The sequence below is a fragment of the Hetaerina americana genome, unplaced genomic scaffold, assembly GCF_022747635.1.
Source record: "Hetaerina americana unplaced genomic scaffold, ioHetAmer1.1.p SCAF_646, whole genome shotgun sequence".
Classification (NCBI taxonomy): domain Eukaryota; kingdom Metazoa; phylum Arthropoda; class Insecta; order Odonata; family Calopterygidae; genus Hetaerina; species Hetaerina americana.
The window spans coordinates 38,684-63,015 of NW_027287257.1; the positions used below are offsets into that span (position 1 = coordinate 38,684).

At 55.1% G+C, this 24,332-nt stretch overlaps 4 non-coding genes and 3 pseudogenes across 4 annotated transcripts; all 7 read left to right on the forward strand.

Annotated features, from left to right (window-relative positions):
- Nucleotides 1–1,888: 1,888 nt before the first annotated feature.
- Nucleotides 1,889–2,082, forward strand: LOC139695843 (U2 spliceosomal RNA). Its single transcript, XR_011702420.1, has one exon. It is a non-coding gene; the product is annotated as a U2 spliceosomal RNA (small nuclear RNA).
- A 1,510-nt stretch (nt 2,083–3,592) lies between these two features.
- On the forward strand, nt 3,593–3,786 carry LOC139695849 (U2 spliceosomal RNA). The gene has a single exon (XR_011702425.1). It is a non-coding gene; the product is annotated as a U2 spliceosomal RNA (small nuclear RNA).
- A 1,495-nt stretch (nt 3,787–5,281) lies between these two features.
- On the forward strand, nt 5,282–5,416 carry LOC139695865 (U2 spliceosomal RNA; annotated as a pseudogene).
- A 5,267-nt stretch (nt 5,417–10,683) lies between these two features.
- LOC139695851 (U2 spliceosomal RNA) lies at nt 10,684–10,877 on the forward strand. Its single transcript, XR_011702427.1, has one exon. It is a non-coding gene; the product is annotated as a U2 spliceosomal RNA (small nuclear RNA).
- A 1,511-nt stretch (nt 10,878–12,388) lies between these two features.
- On the forward strand, nt 12,389–12,522 carry LOC139695862 (U2 spliceosomal RNA; annotated as a pseudogene).
- Nucleotides 12,523–17,775: 5,253 nt separating this feature from the next.
- LOC139695852 (U2 spliceosomal RNA) lies at nt 17,776–17,969 on the forward strand. The gene has a single exon (XR_011702428.1). It is a non-coding gene; the product is annotated as a U2 spliceosomal RNA (small nuclear RNA).
- A 1,511-nt stretch (nt 17,970–19,480) lies between these two features.
- Nucleotides 19,481–19,614, forward strand: LOC139695863 (U2 spliceosomal RNA; annotated as a pseudogene).
- The last annotated feature ends 4,718 nt before the right edge of the window (nt 19,615–24,332 follow it).

Consider the following 24,332-nt stretch of genomic DNA (forward strand, 5'->3'; position numbering starts at 1 on the left):
GCAGCCGTCCCAACTCACCATCCAGGGGGCGGCCATTTCCAGCCTGAAGGACGGCGAAGCGTACCGGTACCTCGGGGTCCCGTTCGGGTTCCACGTGGACCAGACCCCCGAGGAGGACCTGGTGCGCTTGGGCGAGGACGTCAAGAAGATCGACGAGTCACTCCTCGCCCCGTGGCAGAAGATCGCCGCGACCAACATCTTCCTTCTGCCCAGGCTGGAATTCATCTTGCGGGCTGGTAATGTTAAAAAGAAAAACTTGACCGACATCGACAAGAGGCTGAAGGCCTGCGCAAAGGGCTGGCTCCATTTGCCCAAAAGGGCATCGCCTGAGATGGTCTTCATTGGCCATCAACACGGCGGCGCAGGTCTTCTCCCTCTTTCCGACTTGACTGACATATTGACCATCGTGCAGGGATATCGACTCCTCCATTCCCGTGACCCCAACGTGAGAGTGCTCGCCTGGGGTCGCCTGAAGGAGGTAGTGCGGAGGAAGCTGAGGAGACCGCCAACCACCGGTGATCTCGCAGAGTACCTTAGTGGTAGTCTGCGGGATGACTTTGGAAGGGAAAGCGGCGACTTCAGTTCCCTCTTCACGCAGGTTCGCTCCGCGTCACGCCGTATCGCCGCGCGCATAGGCTTGAGCTGGAGATGGTCGGACGAGCTAAGGGAGATGCAGATTTCGTTCCGGGACATGAATGACGGGGCTGAAGACCGCCCCCCCTTCATCAGGGTTCCTCCGAAGGCCGTAAGGCAACTGACGGGTGCCCTGAAGATCGCGGTGCGGCGCTACTACCTGAACAAGGTAAGCGCCAAGCCCGATCAAGGGAAAGTCATTCGTGCCTCGGCGAAATCTGAAGCCTCCAATCACTTCCTGGCAGGAGGGAGATACACCAGGTTTTGTGATTGGAGGTTCATCTTTAGGGCTCGGCTCGATCTGCTCCCGCTCAATGCCTGTCGCCGTTGGGAAACCAACGGGGACAAGCGGTGTCGGCGATGTGGCTACGCGGAGGAGACCCTGCCCCACGTCGTTAATCACTGCACGATGCACTCAAGGACGTGGCAGCATAGACATAATGCTGTCCAAGACCGACTACACAGGGCTCTGATTGGACGCCGGGGAAAAGGTGACGATGAAATCAGAGTCAACAAACAAGTACCTGGCACTGACTCGACTCTTAGACCAGACCTGGTTATAACTAACCAGGCCGACAAGACTGTGACATTGATCGACGTAGCAGTACCGTTCGAGAACAACGAGGGAGCTCTGCTGGCAGCCAGGACCGCGAAGGAGGAGAAGTACGCCGCCCTGGCAGAGACCATCCGCCAGCAGGGATACCGGTCATCGGTCGCCGCCATCGTCGTGGGAAGCCTGGGGACGTGGGACTCGCAGAACGACCCCGTCCTGAAGTCCCTGGGCCTACCTCGACGATTCTGCACCACCATGCGGCGACTGATGGTCAGCGACGTCATCCGCTGGACCCGGGACTGCTACGTCGAACACATCACGGGACATAGACAGTATGAAGACGGCTCCGGAGGCTGAAAAGGAAAGGACAAAAGTGAAGTCGTGTAAAATCATTTCCCCCCCTCTTTCCATACTTCTTCATTGTAAAACCTTTCTCTGTCCCCTTTCTCTTTTATTTACTCTATGAGCCATAGTGTATGAATGGCCACGCCGTGGTGTATAAACGGCCCCCCCCAAAAGTGTAAACCCTCCCCGTGAGAGACTTAAACATATAAAACATTTTATAAAAAAAAACACTCGTGCGAGAAGCCTATATTATTATAATATTTCCCCAAAATAAAGGGGCAAAAAGACTTGTTCCCCGGCTCCCTCATTTGGAGGGAGCCGGTCATGTATAAATTATATATTAATTATAAGTTGCTTAAAACTCTGTATGAAAGAATTTTCAAATAAACATTTTATATCTGTTCTTATCAGCTTAATATCTGATACGTCCCGCATTGCGGGACCAGAATATTAATCTGATTTTTGGACATTGGCGGGGTACCCGGAGTTTACTCCATCCCTGCCGCGGGTTGGCCCGGCATTGCAGTACCGTCGGGATCGGCCCATCATTAAAAAGGTCCACTTAAAAGCTGATGAGAACAGATTGAAGCTTAAATTGATCCGCGAAAATTATTTATTTTCGCACTTGCAAATTTCAGGCGATCCGGCTGGAAAAATATTCGCGAAATTGCATTTTCGCGGAGAGAAGCGATTTTATTCCATGCGAGCGGAGCAAAAGTAATGTAATCCAAATTGAAGCAGCACAACGAAGTATTAAAAGGAATGAATTATTAAAAGGAGAGAAACTTGGGAAGAAAAAAAATCCCATCTGAAGAGAGTCGTCGTCACTTTAAAGTGTAAGTGTAACAATAAATACAATTTTGTGAAAATAATGCAATTATTTTTTCTGCTTTCAATGCAACGTCAACAACAACAACGTCTTGTCTCCTCAGTATTCCATCATTGGAGACGACGACAACTGTTGAAGAGAGGCGCCGGATCACGTTTCAAACTTTGGCGTGTGACGCCCCTTCCTTCCAGCTGTTTACCTCCCCCCCGAAGAGATGGCGCGCGCGCGCTCCCGGCAAGGAGCGTCATTCAAGACGACCCGACGCGAATCGACTCGCGGAAATAGGCGAGTTCCACTCTTTTACCTTAGTTTTTGAACACCAATCTTTCCACAGAATTTATGCGAAGATAATTCTTGTAAAAGGAGTGTGTGTTTGATGAAAAAAAATTGAACGGAAAAGAAACTCAATACATCGGAGGAAACGACCGATCGCGAGCACTCGGGAAAAATTGGAAAAATGTTTGCAAAAAAATTTTCAGAAATTTTTTGCGAATTTCGCGGAAATCGATGCCCATTTCCGCGATTTTTTCGAGAAAATGGAAAATATAAACAATGGAGAAATCTGGTTTTCCATCTTGTGTAATTGAAAGCGCCACTTTTTTACAGCCTTTTCGATTCCTATTCTCCGATTTGAAGAAAACCCTAATTTGTTTATATTTGAAGAAACCCTAATTTATGTATTTATTTATTTATAAGGAAAGCGTATTTTTACTAATGACGATTAATGCAAAGTAAGTGAACAGCACACGATTTTAAATCTCTACCACACAGGAAGTGAAGTGAAGAGGAAGCCCGTTTTTCGAAAAACTGTCGACCACTGAATACTGGCGAAAAGGGCCCTTTATTACCGCCCTGGATGCCCCCCTCCATTTTCGGAATGTTTGAAAATTGCGCCCGACCTTTCCCGGGAAGCGGGGAGAGAGCTTGCAATACGTCTCGTGTGTCGCTCACAGAGATGGCACGACCTAGCGAAGGACTCCGCGTTGCAATTTACTGTCTCGCCTCCGGACTCCGGGGACGCAATTGCTCCGGCCGTCCTGCCCCCCGCGCCCCCCCAAAACTTTTCTTGCTGCAGGAAAACAAGGAAGCCTTCGGAAACACCCCCGCAGGACCCTACGCGAATTCTCCCCGACCAATGCCCCAAAATAAAGGGGCAAAAAGACTTGTTCCCCGGCTCCCTCATTTGGAGGGAGCCGGTCATGTATAAATTATATATTAATTATAAGTTGCTTAAAACTCTGTATGAAAGAATTTTCAAATAAACATTTTAAATCTGTTCTTATCAGCTTAATATCTGATACGTCCCGCATTGCGGGACCAGAATATTAATCTGATTTTTGGACATTGGCGGGGTACCCGGAGTTTACTCCATCCCTGCCGCGGGTTGGCCCGGCATTGCAGTACCGTCGGGATCGGCCCATCATTAAAAAGGTCCACTTAAAAGCTGATGAGAACAGATTGAAGCTTAAATTGATCCGCGAAAATTATTTATTTTCGCACTTGCAAATTTCAGGCGATCCGGCTGGAAAAATATTCGCGAAATTGCATTTTCGCGGAGAGAAGCGATTTTATTCCATGCGAGCGGAGCAAAAGTAATGTAATCCAAATTGAAGCAGCACAACGAAGTATTAAAAGGAATGAATTATTAAAAGGAGAGAAACTTGGGAAGAAAAAAAATCCCATCTGAAGAGAGTCGTCGTCACTTTAAAGTGTAAGTGTAACAATAAATACAATTTTGTGAAAATAATGCAATTATTTTTTCTGCTTTCAATGCAACGTCAACAACAACAACGTCTTGTCTCCTCAGTATTCCATCATTGGAGACGACGACAACTGTTGAAGAGAGGCGCCGGATCACGTTTCAAACTTTGGCGTGTGACGCCCCTTCCTTCCAGCTGTTTACCTCCCCCCCGAAGAGATGGCGCGCGCGCGCTCCCGGCAAGGAGCGTCATTCGGAAATAGGCGAGTTCCACTCTTCTTTACCTTAGTTTTTGAACACCAATCTTTCCACAGAATTTATGCGAAGATAATTCTTGTAAAAGGAGTGTGTGTTTGATGAAAAAAAATTGAACGGAAAAGAAACTCAATACATCGGAGGAAACGACCGATCGCGAGCACTCGGGAAAAAATTGGAAAACATGTTTGCAAAAAAATTTCAGAAATTTTTTTGCGAATTTCGCGGAATCGATGCCCATGTTCCGCGATTTTTTTCGAGAAAATGGAAAATATAAACAATGGAGAAATCTGGTTTTCCAATCTTGTGTAATTGAAAGCGCCACTTTTTTACAGCCTTTTCGATTCCTATTCTCCGATTTGAAGAAAACCCTAATTTGTTTATATTGAAGAAACCCCTAATTTATGTATTTATTTATTTATAAGGAAAGCGTATTTTTACTAATGACGATTAATGCAAAGTAAGTGAACAGCACACGATTTTTAAATCTCTACCACACAGGAAGTGAAGTGAAGAGGAAGCCCGTTTTTCGAAAAAACTGTCGACCACTGAATACTGGCGAAAAGGGCCCTTTATTACCGCCCTGGATGCCCCCCTCCATTTCGGAATGTTGAAAATTGCGCCCGACCTTTCCCGGGAAGCGGGGAGAGAGCTTGCAATACGTCTCGTGTGTCGCTCACAGAGATGGCACGACCCTAGCGAAGGACTCCGCGTTGCAATTTACTGTCTCGCCTCCGGACTCCGGGGACGCAATTGCTCCGGCCGTCCTGCCCCCCGCGCCCCCCCAAAACTTTTCTTGCTGCAGGAAAACAAGGAAGCCTTCGGAAACACCCCCGCAGGACCCTACGCGAATTCTCCCCGACCAATGCCACCCCGCGGCGCCTACGCCAATCCTGCGCCCTCCGCCCCAAGTGCTCCGGGGGTCGTCCCTACACATGGTAAATATTTGCAGAAAAAGGGCTCCCTTATCGCTTCTCGGCCTTATGGCTAAGATCAAAGTGTAGTATCTGTTCTTATCAGCTTAATCCCCTTAACTTTCTTCTTTTTCGCCCGCCAAATTCAAAGTTTTTAAATGAACAGATCTACCGCTTTTGGACCTTTCTAGCCTCTCTGAGGAATCCCGGACGGGCCCCGACCAACGGTAAGCCCCCGCGGGACAACTCCCAGAGGGAAGGGGCAACAGGACACTAGGCGCCTGCTCTGCCCAGTAGCCCCTCTTTCGACCCCCGATGGCCCCCACGGTCCATTGCCTCTTCAAGGCGGACCGTGGGACCCACCGCCCCCCTCAGGGCTCCCCGGTCGCTCACGGACCGTTCCCCACGCCCACTTGGGGGGTGATAACCTCCCCGGGCTCGACGCCGGGCCCCTAAGGCCCGGCGCAGGCCCCCGCCCCCGGTTGCACCGCCGGGTCCCTTCAGGACCGGTAGGCTGAGCACCGGACGTTCCCCGGCCCCCGGTGCACTGCCAGGTCCCCTCCGGACCGGTAGCTTGAGCACCGAGGCCCCCGGACCCCCTCAGGGCCCCCGGGAGCACCCTCCGTCGATCCCGTACGGATCGGCGCAGAGCGGGTGATTTGAACGGCGCGCGGTTTTCCTTTTCGGCCGCGACGCCGGTCAAGCGACCGTTCGGCGCGCTTCACGCCCGATCTGGTTCGATTGACCCCCTCCCCCCCCGTCCGGTATTTGTGGAAGACTTCATCTTCCACAAAACCGTCATTTCAAAAACCCCGGTAAATTCAAATTTCCTCCCGATCCCACCCATACGGGCCGAGAAGCGGGTTTGAGCGCCTTCAGCGCCATCCCTCGCGGCCGGCCTGGACTTCATTCAGGTGGACGCCACGCGCTTAATTTAAATTTGTATTTTTGAAAATTTTCGTTCCGCAGTCCCTCAGACCGCGGAAAAGCCCTCCGTCGCCCCCCTTGGCCTTCAGTCATTGTATATCTTTTGAATTTTTTTGGTGTCCTTAAAAGGACAATTTTTCAAAACAACGTACCACGGTCCTTCAGGCCGTGGAATATCGTCCGCCAGGCCCCGTTTGTGCCATGACTTAACGCCCTCCCATGCCCCCACGTCCTCCCCGTAAAAACGGGGGGGCGGGGCCGTTAGAAAAGCACCATCGCGTGCTAGTTCCTCCGCCCCCCCCTACCTCCTCTCGCACTCCGCGGAGGAGGAAAGTCGAGGCGTCAGAGCCCGACTCCTCCCCTCCCCATACACCACCGGACGGCGCGTCCGAAAAGCGCTTCGGCGCGTAGGACGCGTCGCCCGCGGAAAATCATACACTATGGCTCCCCCGTTTCTTCTTCTTCTTCTTCTCCATCCGGCGTCCGAAAGCCTTCCCTTGAGACCTTCTCCCCGCTCTCGGACGTCACCTATTCTCCCCCAAGTCCGTTCTTCTTCCCCTCTCTCCCTCGACGACTTCACGACGCCTCCGGATCTTCTTCGTCCAGACGTCCGGCGCTGGATTCTCCCCCCCCGATTCCCCCGACTGCCCCCGCCCCCCAAACGACTGACAGGGTCCCGGCGCTTCTCCTGACCGGCACCGCGGTGTCGGCCAGGAGAATCGACAATCAACTTGTGGTTTACTTTCCCGTGGCGGACACGTTAACCTGCACCGAGGTGGGATGCAGCATGTCCTTCCGCGCTACGGAGTGGACGGCGATGCGGAGAAGTCTCGTCCGGCACCTGATGGAGCAGCACGGCCACCGACTCACGTCGGTGAACGCCTGCTCCATCTGCGGTGGGACTATCGGCCGCAAGCCGTCCACTCATCCCTGCCTCAAAGGGGGGATACGTAAGGCTGCGGACGGACGTGTTGCACTCTCGCATCGGTGCGGGGCATGCGATTTCGCATGCGCTACCCGTCGCGGGCTTGCGAACCACATGGTGACCCACAAGAGACCTCCCCCCTTGATTGCCCCCCTTCAGGAGGCAATCGAGGAGACAGTTAGATGCACGACGCCGCCCAACGTGACCGAGGCGCAACCCTCCGATCCAGACGCAGCAGCAGACGCTCCGGCCGAAGACCTGGCGCCGGGGCAGCCTCCTGAAGTCGGTGACCTTAACGACACCGGGTCACCGCCGCCTGTGGACGCAGCAACATCGCCGCCGCCAGCTCCAGACGCAGCAGAAGGAGCACCACGACAGGTCGAGCCACCGATACAGCAGAAGGAGAAGCTGTGGCTCGACCGACTGGCCAGCACATCCGGCCAGTCATGGGAGGAGTTCGAGGTCGTGGTGCAGGATCTGGTGGCCACCACCCAGGCGGAGAGGAAGAGGGAGGCGAAACCTGCGGACGGAGGGGAAGCTCCTCGGCCACGAAACGTCGTGCACAGACAACCACCAAGACGCAGACAAGTAGCTGACTACGACGCGAAAAAGGCGTCGGACATACAGAAACTCTTCAGGAGTCATCCCAGGAGGGCAGTGGAGAGCATCCTGTCCGATAAGTCACCCTATTGCGACATTCCCGCGGAGGAGGTGGAAAAGCATTTCCGCCAAGTCTACGGGAATGTCGGGATGGGGGGCTTGGAGGACGAGGGTGACGACTCGGTCTACCGTCGCACGACGGAGACCGAGAAGAAACTGCTCCTCGAAAGGATCACTCCTGAGGAAGTGACGAGACGCATGTCTAGAACCAAGAACACCGCCCCGGGCCCCGATGGCCTCACCTACGGCGACCTGAGGGCGGTCGATAGACATGGACGAATTCTCTCTTTTATCTTCAACAGATGCCTGAAGGAGGCCAGGACACCGGCCGCGTGGAAGACCTCTCGGACTGTCCTCCTGCACAAAGGGGGGGACCGCCAGGACATCGGCAACTGGAGGCCCATAGCGCTTGGCAACACCATCGCCAAGCTGTACGCCGGGGTGCTTGCTGACCGCATACTATCTTGGGCGGTCAGCGGGAAGAAGATGCACCCGGCTCAAAAGGGCTTCCGGGAGTTCGAGGGGTGCCACGAGCACAATTTCACCCTTCAGGCAGCTGTTGACGAAATGAGACGCAGACGTTCCCGAATCGCACTGGCTTGGCTTGACCTACGGAACGCGTTCGGGTCCATCCCGCACCAACACCTCCAGAACACCCTGAGGAGGATGGACTTGCCTGAGGAGATGAGGAGGACCGTGGAGGAGTTGCAGAAGGGCTCCACGGTCGTGAAGACGACCAGCGGCGACACCGGCGTCATCGACATCTGCGCCGGTGTCAAGCAGGGGTGCCCGTTATCACCGACCATTTTCAACTTGGGAATGGAGCCGGTGATACGGGCGGTCGCTGGTGAGGCAGGCAAGTCCGGAGTCGTCGTCCAGGGGCAAAACATCGCCATCCTGGCCTACGCGGACGACTTGGTGCTGGTGGCCCGGGACCAGGAGCACCTGCAGCGCCTGCTGAACATCGCGGGAGAAGAGGCGACCGCTGCAGGTCTACAGTTCAAGCCAAGCAAGTGCGCAACGCTGGACCTCAACTTTGCAGCAAACCAGCCCGTGCAGCCGTCCCAACTCACCATCCAGGGGGCGGCCATTTCCAGCCTGAAGGACGGCGAAGCGTACCGGTACCTCGGGGTCCCGTTCGGGTTCCACGTGGACCAGACCCCCGAGGAGGACCTGGTGCGCTTGGGCGAGGACGTCAAGAAGATCGACGAGTCACTCCTCGCCCCGTGGCAGAAGATCGCCGCGACCAACATCTTCCTTCTGCCCAGGCTGGAATTCATCTTGCGGGCTGGTAATGTTAAAAAGAAAAACTTGACCGACATCGACAAGAGGCTGAAGGCCTGCGCAAAGGGCTGGCTCCATTTGCCCAAAAGGGCATCGCCTGAGATGGTCTTCATTGGCCATCAACACGGCGGCGCAGGTCTTCTCCCTCTTTCCGACTTGACTGACATATTGACCATCGTGCAGGGATATCGACTCCTCCATTCCCGTGACCCCAACGTGAGAGTGCTCGCCTGGGGTCGCCTGAAGGAGGTAGTGCGGAGGAAGCTGAGGAGACCGCCAACCACCGGTGATCTCGCAGAGTACCTTAGTGGTAGTCTGCGGGATGACTTTGGAAGGGAAAGCGGCGACTTCAGTTCCCTCTTCACGCAGGTTCGCTCCGCGTCACGCCGTATCGCCGCGCGCATAGGCTTGAGCTGGAGATGGTCGGACGAGCTAAGGGAGATGCAGATTTCGTTCCGGGACATGAATGACGGGGCTGAAGACCGCCCCCCCTTCATCAGGGTTCCTCCGAAGGCCGTAAGGCAACTGACGGGTGCCCTGAAGATCGCGGTGCGGCGCTACTACCTGAACAAGGTAAGCGCCAAGCCCGATCAAGGGAAAGTCATTCGTGCCTCGGCGAAATCTGAAGCCTCCAATCACTTCCTGGCAGGAGGGAGATACACCAGGTTTTGTGATTGGAGGTTCATCTTTAGGGCTCGGCTCGATCTGCTCCCGCTCAATGCCTGTCGCCGTTGGGAAACCAACGGGGACAAGCGGTGTCGGCGATGTGGCTACGCGGAGGAGACCCTGCCCCACGTCGTTAATCACTGCACGATGCACTCAAGGACGTGGCAGCATAGACATAATGCTGTCCAAGACCGACTACACAGGGCTCTGATTGGACGCCGGGGAAAAGGTGACGATGAAATCAGAGTCAACAAACAAGTACCTGGCACTGACTCGACTCTTAGACCAGACCTGGTTATAACTAACCAGGCCGACAAGACTGTGACATTGATCGACGTAGCAGTACCGTTCGAGAACAACGAGGGAGCTCTGCTGGCAGCCAGGACCGCGAAGGAGGAGAAGTACGCCGCCCTGGCAGAGACCATCCGCCAGCAGGGATACCGGTCATCGGTCGCCGCCATCGTCGTGGGAAGCCTGGGGACGTGGGACTCGCAGAACGACCCCGTCCTGAAGTCCCTGGGCCTACCTCGACGATTCTGCACCACCATGCGGCGACTGATGGTCAGCGACGTCATCCGCTGGACCCGGGACTGCTACGTCGAACACATCACGGGACATAGACAGTATGAAGACGGCTCCGGAGGCTGAAAAGGAAAGGACAAAAGTGAAGTCGTGTAAAATCATTTCCCCCCCTCTTTCCATACTTCTTCATTGTAAAACCTTTCTCTGTCCCCTTTCTCTTTTATTTACTCTATGAGCCATAGTGTATGAATGGCCACGCCGTGGTGTATAAACGGCCCCCCCCAAAAGTGTAAACCCTCCCCGTGAGAGACTTAAACATATAAAACATTTTATAAAAAAAAACACTCGTGCGAGAAGCCTATATTATTATAATATTTCCCCAAAATAAAGGGGCAAAAAGACTTGTTCCCCGGCTCCCTCATTTGGAGGGAGCCGGTCATGTATAAATTATATATTAATTATAAGTTGCTTAAAACTCTGTATGAAAGAATTTTCAAATAAACATTTTAAATCTGTTCTTATCAGCTTAATATCTGATACGTCCCGCATTGCGGGACCAGAATATTAATCTGATTTTTGGACATTGGCGGGGTACCCGGAGTTTACTCCATCCCTGCCGCGGGTTGGCCCGGCATTGCAGTACCGTCGGGATCGGCCCATCATTAAAAAGGTCCACTTAAAAGCTGATGAGAACAGATTGAAGCTTAAATTGATCCGCGAAAATTATTTATTTTCGCACTTGCAAATTTCAGGCGATCCGGCTGGAAAAATATTCGCGAAATTGCATTTTCGCGGAGAGAAGCGATTTTATTCCATGCGAGCGGAGCAAAAGTAATGTAATCCAAATTGAAGCAGCACAACGAAGTATTAAAAGGAATGAATTATTAAAAGGAGAGAAACTTGGGAAGAAAAAAAATCCCATCTGAAGAGAGTCGTCGTCACTTTAAAGTGTAAGTGTAACAATAAATACAATTTTGTGAAAATAATGCAATTATTTTTTCTGCTTTCAATGCAACGTCAACAACAACAACGTCTTGTCTCCTCAGTATTCCATCATTGGAGACGACGACAACTGTTGAAGAGAGGCGCCGGATCACGTTTCAAACTTTGGCGTGTGACGCCCCTTCCTTCCAGCTGTTTACCTCCCCCCCGAAGAGATGGCGCGCGCGCGCTCCCGGCAAGGAGCGTCATTCAAGACGACCCGACGCGAATCGACTCGCGGAAATAGGCGAGTTCCACTCTTTTACCTTAGTTTTTGAACACCAATCTTTCCACAGAATTTATGCGAAGATAATTCTTGTAAAAGGAGTGTGTGTTTGATGAAAAAAAATTGAACGGAAAAGAAACTCAATACATCGGAGGAAACGACCGATCGCGAGCACTCGGGAAAAATTGGAAAAATGTTTGCAAAAAAATTTTCAGAAATTTTTTGCGAATTTCGCGGAAATCGATGCCCATTTCCGCGATTTTTTCGAGAAAATGGAAAATATAAACAATGGAGAAATCTGGTTTTCCATCTTGTGTAATTGAAAGCGCCACTTTTTTACAGCCTTTTCGATTCCTATTCTCCGATTTGAAGAAAACCCTAATTTGTTTATATTTGAAGAAACCCTAATTTATGTATTTATTTATTTATAAGGAAAGCGTATTTTTACTAATGACGATTAATGCAAAGTAAGTGAACAGCACACGATTTTAAATCTCTACCACACAGGAAGTGAAGTGAAGAGGAAGCCCGTTTTTCGAAAAACTGTCGACCACTGAATACTGGCGAAAAGGGCCCTTTATTACCGCCCTGGATGCCCCCCTCCATTTTCGGAATGTTTGAAAATTGCGCCCGACCTTTCCCGGGAAGCGGGGAGAGAGCTTGCAATACGTCTCGTGTGTCGCTCACAGAGATGGCACGACCTAGCGAAGGACTCCGCGTTGCAATTTACTGTCTCGCCTCCGGACTCCGGGGACGCAATTGCTCCGGCCGTCCTGCCCCCCGCGCCCCCCCAAAACTTTTCTTGCTGCAGGAAAACAAGGAAGCCTTCGGAAACACCCCCGCAGGACCCTACGCGAATTCTCCCCGACCAATGCCACCCCGCGGCGCCTACGCCAATCCTGCGCCCTCCGCCCCAAGTGCTCCGGGGTCGTCCCTACACATGTAAATATTGCAGAAAAGGGCTCCCTTATCGCTTCTCGGCCTTATGGCTAAGATCAAAGTGTAGTATCTGTTCTTATCAGCTTAATCCCCTTAACTTTCTTCTTTTTCGCCCGCCAAATTCAAATTTTTAAATGAACAGATCTACCGCTTTTGGACCTTTCTAGCCTCTCTGAGGAATCCCGGACGGGCCCCGACCAACGGTAAGCCCCCCGGGACACTCCCAGAGGGAAGGGGCAACAGGACACTAGGCGCCTGCTCTGCCCAGTAGCCCCTCTTTCGACCCCCGATGGCCCCACGGTCCATTGCCTCTTCAAGGCGGACCGTGGGACCCACCGCCCCCTCAGGGCTCCCCGGTCGCTCACGGACCGTTCCCCACGCCCACTTGGGGTGATAACCTCCCCGGGCTCGACGCCGGGCCCCTAAGGCCCGGCGCAGGCCCCCGCCCCCGGTGCACCGCCGGGTCCCTTCAGGACCGGTAGGCTGAGCACCGGACGTTCCCCGGCCCCCGGTGCACTGCCAGGTCCCCTCCGGACCGGTAGCTTGAGCACCGAGGCCCCCGGACCCCCTCAGGGCCCCCGGGAGCACCCTCCGTCGATCCCGTACGGATCGGCGCAGAGCGGGTGATTTGAACGGCGCGCGGTTTCCTTTTCGGCCGCGACGCCGGTCAAGCGACCGTTCGGCGCGCTTCACGCCCGATCGGTTCGATTGACCCCCTCCCCCCCGTCCGGTATTTGTGGAAGACTTCATCTTCCACAAAACCGTCATTTCAAAACCCCGGTAAATTCAAATTTCCTCCCGATCCCACCCATACGGGCCGAGAAGCGGGTTGAGCGCCTTCAGCGCCATCCCTCGGCGGCCGCCTGGACTTCATTCAGGTGGACGCCACGCGCTTAATTTAAATTTGTATTTTTGAAAATTTTCGTTCCGCAGTCCCTCAGACCGCGGAAAAGCCCTCCGTCGCCCCCCTTGGCCTTCAGCATTTATATCTTTTGAATTTTTTTGTGTCCTTAAAAGGACAATTTTCAAAACAACGTACCACGGTCCTTCAGGCCGTGGAATATCGTCCGCCAGGCCCCGTTTGTGCCATGACTTAACGCCCTCCCATGCCCCCACGTCCTCCCCGTAAAAACGGGGGGGCGGGGGCCGTTAGAAAAGCACCATCGCGTGCTAGTTCCTCCGCCCCCCCCTCCTCCTCTCGCACTCCGCGGAGGAGGAAAGTCGAGGCGTCAGAGCCCGACTCCTCCCCTCCCCATACACCACCGGACGGCGCGTCCGAAAGCGCTTCGGCGCGTAGGACGCGTCGCCCGCGGAAAATCATACACTATGGCTCCCCCGTTTCTTCTTCTTCTTCTTCTCCATCCGGCGTCCGAAAGCCTTCCCTTGAGACCTTCTCCCCGCTCTCGGACGTCACCTATTCTCCCCCCAAGTCCCGTTCTTCTTCCCCTCTCTCCCTCGACGACTTCACGACGCCTCCGGATTCTTCTTCGTCCAGACGTCCGGCGCTGGATTCTCCCCCCCCGATTCCCCCGACTGCCCCCGCCCCCCAAACGACTGACAGGGTCCCGGCGCTTCTCCTGACCGGCACCGCGGTGTCGGCCAGGAGAATCGACAATCAACTTGTGGTTTACTTTCCCGTGGCGGACACGTTAACCTGCACCGAGGTGGGATGCAGCATGTCCTTCCGCGCTACGGAGTGGACGGCGATGCGGAGAAGTCTCGTCCGGCACCTGATGGAGCAGCACGGCCACCGACTCACGTCGGTGAACGCCTGCTCCATCTGCGGTGGGACTATCGGCCGCAAGCCGTCCACTCATCCCTGCCTCAAAGGGGGGATACGTAAGGCTGCGGACGGACGTGTTGCACTCTCGCATCGGTGCGGGGCATGCGATTTCGCATGCGCTACCCGTCGCGGGCTTGCGAACCACATGGTGACCCACAAGAGACCTCCCCCCTTGATTGCCCCCCTTCAGGAGGCAATCGAGGAGACAGTTAGATGCACGACGCCGCCCAACGTGACCGAGGCGCAACCCTCCGATCCAGACGCAGCAGCAGACGCTCCGGCCGAAGACCTGGCGCCGGGGCAGCCTCCTGAAGTCGGTGACCTTAACGACACCGGGTCACCGCCGCCTGTGGACGCAGCAACATCGCCGCCGCCAGCTCCAGACGCAGCAGAAGGAGCACCACGACAGGTCGAGCCACCGATACAGCAGAAGGAGAAGCTGTGGCTCGACCGACTGGCCAGCACATCCGGCCAGTCATGGGAGGAGTTCGAGGTCGTGGTGCAGGATCTGGTGGCCACCACCCAGGCGGAGAGGAAGAGGGAGGCGAAACCTGCGGACGGAGGGGAAGCTCCTCGGCCACGAAACGTCGTGCACAGACAACCACCAAGACGCAGACAAGTAGCTGACTACGACGCGAAAAAGGCGTCGGACATACAGAAACTCTTCAGGAGTCATCCCAGGAGGGCAGTGGAGAGCATCCTGTCCGATAAGTCACCCTATTGCGACATTCCCGCGGAGGAGGTGGAAAAGCATTTCCGCCAAGTCTACGGGAATGTCGGGATGGGGGGCTTGGAGGACGAGGGTGACGACTCGGTCTACCGTCGCACGACGGAGACCGAGAAGAAACTGCTCCTCGAAAGGATCACTCCTGAGGAAGTGACGAGACGCATGTCTAGAACCAAGAACACCGCCCCGGGCCCCGATGGCCTCACCTACGGCGACCTGAGGGCGGTCGATAGACATGGACGAATTCTCTCTTTTATCTTCAACAGATGCCTGAAGGAGGCCAGGACACCGGCCGCGTGGAAGACCTCTCGGACTGTCCTCCTGCACAAAGGGGGGGACCGCCAGGACATCGGCAACTGGAGGCCCATAGCGCTTGGCAACACCATCGCCAAGCTGTACGCCGGGGTGCTTGCTGACCGCATACTATCTTGGGCGGTCAGCGGGAAGAAGATGCACCCGGCTCAAAAGGGCTTCCGGGAGTTCGAGGGGTGCCACGAGCACAATTTCACCCTTCAGGCAGCTGTTGACGAAATGAGACGCAGACGTTCCCGAATCGCACTGGCTTGGCTTGACCTACGGAACGCGTTCGGGTCCATCCCGCACCAACACCTCCAGAACACCCTGAGGAGGATGGACTTGCCTGAGGAGATGAGGAGGACCGTGGAGGAGTTGCAGAAGGGCTCCACGGTCGTGAAGACGACCAGCGGCGACACCGGCGTCATCGACATCTGCGCCGGTGTCAAGCAGGGGTGCCCGTTATCACCGACCATTTTCAACTTGGGAATGGAGCCGGTGATACGGGCGGTCGCTGGTGAGGCAGGCAAGTCCGGAGTCGTCGTCCAGGGGCAAAACATCGCCATCCTGGCCTACGCGGACGACTTGGTGCTGGTGGCCCGGGACCAGGAGCACCTGCAGCGCCTGCTGAACATCGCGGGAGAAGAGGCGACCGCTGCAGGTCTACAGTTCAAGCCAAGCAAGTGCGCAACGCTGGACCTCAACTTTGCAGCAAACCAGCCCGTGCAGCCGTCCCAACTCACCATCCAGGGGGCGGCCATTTCCAGCCTGAAGGACGGCGAAGCGTACCGGTACCTCGGGGTCCCGTTCGGGTTCCACGTGGACCAGACCCCCGAGGAGGACCTGGTGCGCTTGGGCGAGGACGTCAAGAAGATCGACGAGTCACTCCTCGCCCCGTGGCAGAAGATCGCCGCGACCAACATCTTCCTTCTGCCCAGGCTGGAATTCATCTTGCGGGCTGGTAATGTTAAAAAGAAAAACTTGACCGACATCGACAAGAGGCTGAAGGCCTGCGCAAAGGGCTGGCTCCATTTGCCCAAAAGGGCATCGCCTGAGATGGTCTTCATTGGCCATCAACACGGCGGCGCAGGTCTTCTCCCTCTTTCCGACTTGACTGACATATTGACCATCGTGCAGGGATATCGACTCCTCCATTCCCGTGACCCCAACGTGAGAGTGCTCGCCTGGGGTCGCCTGAAGGAGGTAGTGCGGAGGAAGCTGAGGAGACCGCCAACCACCGGTGATCTCGCAGAGTACCTTAGTGGTAGTCTGCGGGATGACTTTGGAAGGGAAAGCGGCGACTTCAGTTCCCTCTTCACGCAGGTTCGCTCCGCGTCACGCCGTATCGCCGCGCGCATAGGCTTGAGCTGGAGATGGTCGGACGAGCTAAGGGAGATGCAGATTTCGTTCCGGGACATGAATGACGGGGCTGAAGACCGCCCCCCCTTCATCAGGGTTCCTCCGAAGGCCGTAAGGCAACTGACGGGTGCCCTGAAGATCGCGGTGCGGCGCTACTACCTGAACAAGGTAAGCGCCAAGCCCGATCAAGGGAAAGTCATTCGTGCCTCGGCGAAATCTGAAGCCTCCAATCACTTCCTGGCAGGAGGGAGATACACCAGGTTTTGTGATTGGAGGTTCATCTTTAGGGCTCGGCTCGATCTGCTCCCGCTCAATGCCTGTCGCCGTTGGGAAACCAACGGGGACAAGCGGTGTCGGCGATGTGGCTACGCGGAGGAGACCCTGCCCCACGTCGTTAATCACTGCACGATGCACTCAAGGACGTGGCAGCATAGACATAATGCTGTCCAAGACCGACTACACAGGGCTCTGATTGGACGCCGGGGAAAAGGTGACGATGAAATCAGAGTCAACAAACAAGTACCTGGCACTGACTCGACTCTTAGACCAGACCTGGTTATAACTAACCAGGCCGACAAGACTGTGACATTGATCGACGTAGCAGTACCGTTCGAGAACAACGAGGGAGCTCTGCTGGCAGCCAGGACCGCGAAGGAGGAGAAGTACGCCGCCCTGGCAGAGACCATCCGCCAGCAGGGATACCGGTCATCGGTCGCCGCCATCGTCGTGGGAAGCCTGGGGACGTGGGACTCGCAGAACGACCCCGTCCTGAAGTCCCTGGGCCTACCTCGACGATTCTGCACCACCATGCGGCGACTGATGGTCAGCGACGTCATCCGCTGGACCCGGGACTGCTACGTCGAACACATCACGGGACATAGACAGTATGAAGACGGCTCCGGAGGCTGAAAAGGAAAGGACAAAAGTGAAGTCGTGTAAAATCATTTCCCCCCCTCTTTCCATACTTCTTCATTGTAAAACCTTTCTCTGTCCCCTTTCTCTTTTATTTACTCTATGAGCCATAGTGTATGAATGGCCACGCCGTGGTGTATAAACGGCCCCCCCCAAAAGTGTAAACCCTCCCCGTGAGAGACTTAAACATATAAAACATTTTATAAAAAAAAACACTCGTGCGAGAAGCCTATATTATTATAATATTTCCCCAAAATAAAGGGGCAAAAAGACTTGTTCCCCGGCTCCCTCATTTGGAGGGAGCCGGTCATGTATAAATTATATATTAATTATAAGTTGCTTAAAACTCTGTATGAAAGAATTTTCAAATAAACATTTTAAATCTGTTCTTATCAGCTTAATATCTGATACGTCCCGCATTGCGGGACCAGAATATTAATCTGATTTTTGGACATTGGCGGGGTACCCGGAGTTTACTCCATCCCTGCCGCGGGTTGGCCCGGCATTGCAGTACCGTCGGGATCGGCCCATCATTAAAAAGGTCCACTTAAAAGCTGATGAGAACAGATTGAAGCTTAAATTGATCCGCGAAAATTATTTATTTTCGCACTTGCAAATTTCAGGCGATCCGGCTGGAAAAATATTCGCGAAATTGCATTTTCGCGGAGAGAAGCGATTTTATTCCATGCGAGCGGAGCAAAAGTAATGTAATCCAAATTGAAGCAGCACAACGAAGTATTAAAAGGAATGAATTATTAAAAGGAGAGAAACTTGGGAAGAAAAAAAATCCCATCTGAAGAGAGTCGTCGTCACTTTAAAGTGTAAGTGTAACAATAAATACAATTTTGTGAAAATAATGCAATTATTTTTTCTGCTTTCAATGCAACGTCAACAACAACAACGTCTTGTCTCCTCAGTATTCCATCATTGGAGACGACGACAACTGTTGAAGAGAGGCGCCGGATCACGTTTCAAACTTTGGCGTGTGACGCCCCTTCCTTCCAGCTGTTTACCTCCCCCCCGAAGAGATGGCGCGCGCGCGCTCCCGGCAAGGAGCGTCATTCAAGACGACCCGACGCGAATCGACTCGCGGAAATAGGCGAGTTCCACTCTTTTACCTTAGTTTTTGAACACCAATCTTTCCACAGAATTTATGCGAAGATAATTCTTGTAAAAGGAGTGTGTGTTTGATGAAAAAAAATTGAACGGAAAAGAAACTCAATACATCGGAGGAAACGACCGATCGCGAGCACTCGGGAAAAATTGGAAAAATGTTTGCAAAAAAATTTTCAGAAATTTTTTGCGAATTTCGCGGAAATCGATGCCCATTTCCGCGATTTTTTCGAGAAAATGGAAAATATAAACAATGGAGAAATCTGGTTTTCCATCTTGTGTAATTGAAAGCGCCACTTTTTTACAGCCTTTTCGATTCCTATTCTCCGATTTGAAGAAAACCCTAATTTGTTTATATTTGAAGAAACCCTAATTTATGTATTTATTTATTTATAAGGAAAGCGTATTTTTACTAATGACGATTAATGCAAAGTAAGTGAACAGCACACGATTTTAAATCTCTACCACACAGGAAGTGAAGTGAAGAGGAAGCCCGTTTTTCGAAAAACTGTCGACCACTGAATACTGGCGAAAAGGGCCCTTTATTACCGCCCTGGATGCCCCCCTCCATTTTCGGAATGTTTGAAAATTGCGCCCGACCTTTCCCGGGAAGCGGGGAGAGAGCTTGCAATACGTCTCGTGTGTCGCTCACAGAGATGGCACGACCTAGCGAAGGACTCCGCGTTGCAATTTACTGTCTCGCCTCCGGACTCCGGGGACGCAATTGCTCCGGCCGTCCTGCCCCCCGCGCCCCCCCAAAACTTTTCTTGCTGCAGGAAAACAAGGAAGCCTTCGGAAACACCCCCGCAGGACCCTACGCGAATTCTCCCCGACCAATGCCACCCCGCGGCGCCTACGCCAATCCTGCGCCCTCCGCCCCAAGTGCTCCGGGGTCGTCCCTACACATGTAAATATTGCAGAAAAGGGCTCCCTTATCGCTTCTCGGCCTTATGGCTAAGATCAAAGTGTAGTATCTGTTCTTATCAGCTTAATCCCCTTAACTTTCTTCTTTTTCGCCCGCCAAATTCAAATTTTTAAATGAACAGATCTACCGCTTTTGGACCTTTCTAGCCTCTCTGAGGAATCCCGGACGGGCCCCGACCAACGGTAAGCCCCCCGGGACACTCCCAGAGGGAAGGGGCAACAGGACACTAGGCGCCTGCTCTGCCCAGTAGCCCCTCTTTCGACCCCCGATGGCCCCACGGTCCATTGCCTCTTCAAGGCGGACCGTGGGACCCACCGCCCCCTCAGGGCTCCCCGGTCGCTCACGGACCGTTCCCCACGCCCACTTGGGGTGATAACCTCCCCGGGCTCGACGCCGGGCCCCTAAGGCCCGGCGCAGGCCCCCGCCCCCGGTGCACCGCCGGGTCCCTTCAGGACCGGTAGGCTGAGCACCGGACGTTCCCCGGCCCCCGGTGCACTGCCAGGTCCCCTCCGGACCGGTAGCTTGAGCACCGAGGCCCCCGGACCCCCTCAGGGCCCCCGGGAGCACCCTCCGTCGATCCCGTACGGATCGGCGCAGAGCGGGTGATTTGAACGGCGCGCGGTTTCCTTTTCGGCCGCGACGCCGGTCAAGCGACCGTTCGGCGCGCTTCACGCCCGATCGGTTCGATTGACCCCCTCCCCCCCGTCCGGTATTTGTGGAAGACTTCATCTTCCACAAAACCGTCATTTCAAAACCCCGGTAAATTCAAATTTCCTCCCGATCCCACCCATACGGGCCGAGAAGCGGGTTGAGCGCCTTCAGCGCCATCCCTCGGCGGCCGCCTGGACTTCATTCAGGTGGACGCCACGCGCTTAATTTAAATTTGTATTTTTGAAAATTTTCGTTCCGCAGTCCCTCAGACCGCGGAAAAGCCCTCCGTCGCCCCCCTTGGCCTTCAGCATTTATATCTTTTGAATTTTTTTGTGTCCTTAAAAGGACAATTTTCAAAACAACGTACCACGGTCCTTCAGGCCGTGGAATATCGTCCGCCAGGCCCCGTTTGTGCCATGACTTAACGCCCTCCCATGCCCCCACGTCCTCCCCGTAAAAACGGGGGGGCGGGGGCCGTTAGAAAAGCACCATCGCGTGCTAGTTCCTCCGCCCCCCCCTCCTCCTCTCGCACTCCGCGGAGGAGGAAAGTCGAGGCGTCAGAGCCCGACTCCTCCCCTCCCCATACACCACCGGACGGCGCGTCCGAAAGCGCTTCGGCGCGTAGGACGCGTCGCCCGCGGAAAATCATACACTATGGCTCCCCCGTTTCTTCTTCTTCTTCTTCTCCATCCGGCGTCCGAAAGCCTTCCCTTGAGACCTTCTCCCCGCTCTCGGACGTCACCTATTCTCCCCCCAAGTCCCGTTCTTCTTCCCCTCTCTCCCTCGACGACTTCACGACGCCTCCGGATTCTTCTTCGTCCAGACGTCCGGCGCTGGATTCTCCCCCCCCGATTCCCCCGACTGCCCCCGCCCCCCAAACGACTGACAGGGTCCCGGCGCTTCTCCTGACCGGCACCGCGGTGTCGGCCAGGAGAATCGACAATCAACTTGTGGTTTACTTTCCCGTGGCGGACACGTTAACCTGCACCGAGGTGGGATGCAGCATGTCCTTCCGCGCTACGGAGTGGACGGCGATGCGGAGAAGTCTCGTCCGGCACCTGATGGAGCAGCACGGCCACCGACTCACGTCGGTGAACGCCTGCTCCGTCTGCGGTGGGACTATCGGCCGCAAGCCGTCCACTCATCCCTGCCTCAAAGGGGGGATACGTAAGGCTGCGGACGGACGTGTTGCACTCTCGCATCGGTGCGGGGCATGCGATTTCGCATGCGCTACCCGTCGCGGGCTTGCGAACCACATGGTGACCCACAAGAGACCTCCCCCCTTGATTGCCCCCCTTCAGGAGGCAATCGAGGAGACAGTTAGATGCACGACGCCGCCCAACGTGACCGAGGCGCAACCCTCCGATCCAGACGCAGCAGCAGACGCTCCGGCCGAAGACCTGGCGCCGGGGCAGCCTCCTGAAGTCGGTGACCTTAACGACACCGGGTCACCGCCGCCTGTGGACGCAGCAACATCGCCGCCGCCAGCTCCAGACGCAGCAGAAGGAGCACCACGACAGGTCGAGCCACCGATACAGCAGAAGGAGAAGCTGTGGCTCGACCGACTGGCCAGCACATCCGGCCAGTCATGGGAGGAGTTCGAGGTCGTGGTGCAGGATCTGGTGGCCACCACCCAGGCGGAGAGGAAGAGGGAGGCGAAACCTGCGGACGGAGGGGAAGCTCCTCGGCCACGAAACGTCGTGCACAGACAACCACCAAGACGCAGACAAGTAGCTGACTACGACGCGAAAAAGGCGTCGGACATACAGAAACTCTTCAGGAGTCATCCCAGGAGGGCAGTGGAGAGCATCCTGTCCGATAAGTCACCCTATTGCGACATTCCCGCGGAGGAGGTGGAAAAGCATTTCCGCCAAGTCTACGGGAATGTCGGGATGGGGGGCTTGGAGGACGAGGGTGACGACTCGGTCTACCGTCGCACGACGGAGACCGAGAAGAAACTGCTCCTCGAAAGGATCACTCCTGAGGAAGTGACGAGACGCATGTCTAGAACCAAGAACACCGCCCCGGGCCCCGATGGCCTCACCTACGGCGACCTGAGGGCGGTCGATAGACATGGACGAATTCTCTCTTTTATCTTCAACAGATGCCTGAAGGAGGCCAGGACACCGGCCGCGTGGAAGACCTCTCGGACTGTCCTCCTGCACAAAGGGGGGGACCGCCAGGACATCGGCAACTGGAGGCCCATAGCGCTTGGCAACACCATCGCCAAGCTGTACGCCGGGGTGCTTGCTGACCGCATACTATCTTGGGCGGTCAGCGGGAAGAAGATGCACCCGGCTCAAAAGGGCTTCCGGGAGTTCGAGGGGTGCCACGAGCACAATTTCACCCTTCAGGCAGCTGTTGACGAAATGAGACGCAGACGTTCCCGAATCGCACTGGCTTGGCTTGACCTACGGAACGCGTTCGGGTCCATCCCGCACCAACACCTCCAGAACACCCTGAGGAGGATGGACTTGCCTGAGGAGATGAGGAGGACCGTGGAGGAGTTGCAGAAGGGCTCCACGGTCGTGAAGACGACCAGCGGCGACACCGGCGTCATCGACATCTGCGCCGGTGTCAAGCAGGGGTGCCCGTTATCACCGACCATTTTCAACTTGGGAATGGAGCCGGTGATACGGGCGGTCGCTGGTGAGGCAGGCAAGTCCGGAGTCGTCGTCCAGGGGCAAAACATCGCCATCCTGGCCTACGCGGACGACTTGGTGCTGGTGGCCCGGGACCAGGAGCACCTGCAGCGCCTGCTGAACATCGCGGGAGAAGAGGCGACCGCTGCAGGTCTACAGTTCAAGCCAAGCAAGTGCGCAACGCTGGACCTCAACTTTGCAGCAAACCAGCCCGTGCAGCCGTCCCAACTCACCATCCAGGGGGCGGCCATTTCCAGCCTGAAGGACGGCGAAGCGTACCGGTACCTCGGGGTCCCGTTCGGGTTCCACGTGGACCAGACCCCCGAGGAGGACCTGGTGCGCTTGGGCGAGGACGTCAAGAAGATCGACGAGTCACTCCTCGCCCCGTGGCAGAAGATCGCCGCGACCAACATCTTCCTTCTGCCCAGGCTGGAATTCATCTTGCGGGCTGGTAATGTTAAAAAGAAAAACTTGACCGACATCGACAAGAGGCTGAAGGCCTGCGCAAAGGGCTGGCTCCATTTGCCCAAAAGGGCATCGCCTGAGATGGTCTTCATTGGCCATCAACACGGCGGCGCAGGTCTTCTCCCTCTTTCCGACTTGACTGACATATTGACCATCGTGCAGGGATATCGACTCCTCCATTCCCGTGACCCCAACGTGAGAGTGCTCGCCTGGGGTCGCCTGAAGGAGGTAGTGCGGAGGAAGCTGAGGAGACCGCCAACCACCGGTGATCTCGCAGAGTACCTTAGTGGTAGTCTGCGGGATGACTTTGGAAGGGAAAGCGGCGACTTCAGTTCCCTCTTCACGCAGGTTCGCTCCGCGTCACGCCGTATCGCCGCGCGCATAGGCTTGAGCTGGAGATGGTCGGACGAGCTAAGGGAGATGCAGATTTCGTTCCGGGACATGAATGACGGGGCTGAAGACCGCCCCCCCTTCATCAGGGTTCCTCCGAAGGCCGTAAGGCAACTGACGGGTGCCCTGAAGATCGCGGTGCGGCGCTACTACCTGAACAAGGTAAGCGCCAAGCCCGATCAAGGGAAAGTCATTCGTGCCTCGGCGAAATCTGAAGCCTCCAATCACTTCCTGGCAGGAGGGAGATACACCAGGTTTTGTGATTGGAGGTTCATCTTTAGGGCTCGGCTCGATCTGCTCCCGCTCAATGCCTGTCGCCGTTGGGAAACCAACGGGGACAAGCGGTGTCGGCGATGTGGCTACGCGGAGGAGACCCTGCCCCACGTCGTTAATCACTGCACGATGCACTCAAGGACGTGGCAGCATAGACATAATGCTGTCCAAGACCGACTACACAGGGCTCTGATTGGACGCCGGGGAAAAGGTGACGATGAAATCAGAGTCAACAAACAAGTACCTGGCACTGACTCGACTCTTAGACCAGACCTGGTTATAACTAACCAGGCCGACAAGACTGTGACATTGATCGACGTAGCAGTACCGTTCGAGAACAACGAGGGAGCTCTGCTGGCAGCCAGGACCGCGAAGGAGGAGAAGTACGCCGCCCTGGCAGAGACCATCCGCCAGCAGGGATACCGGTCATCGGTCGCCGC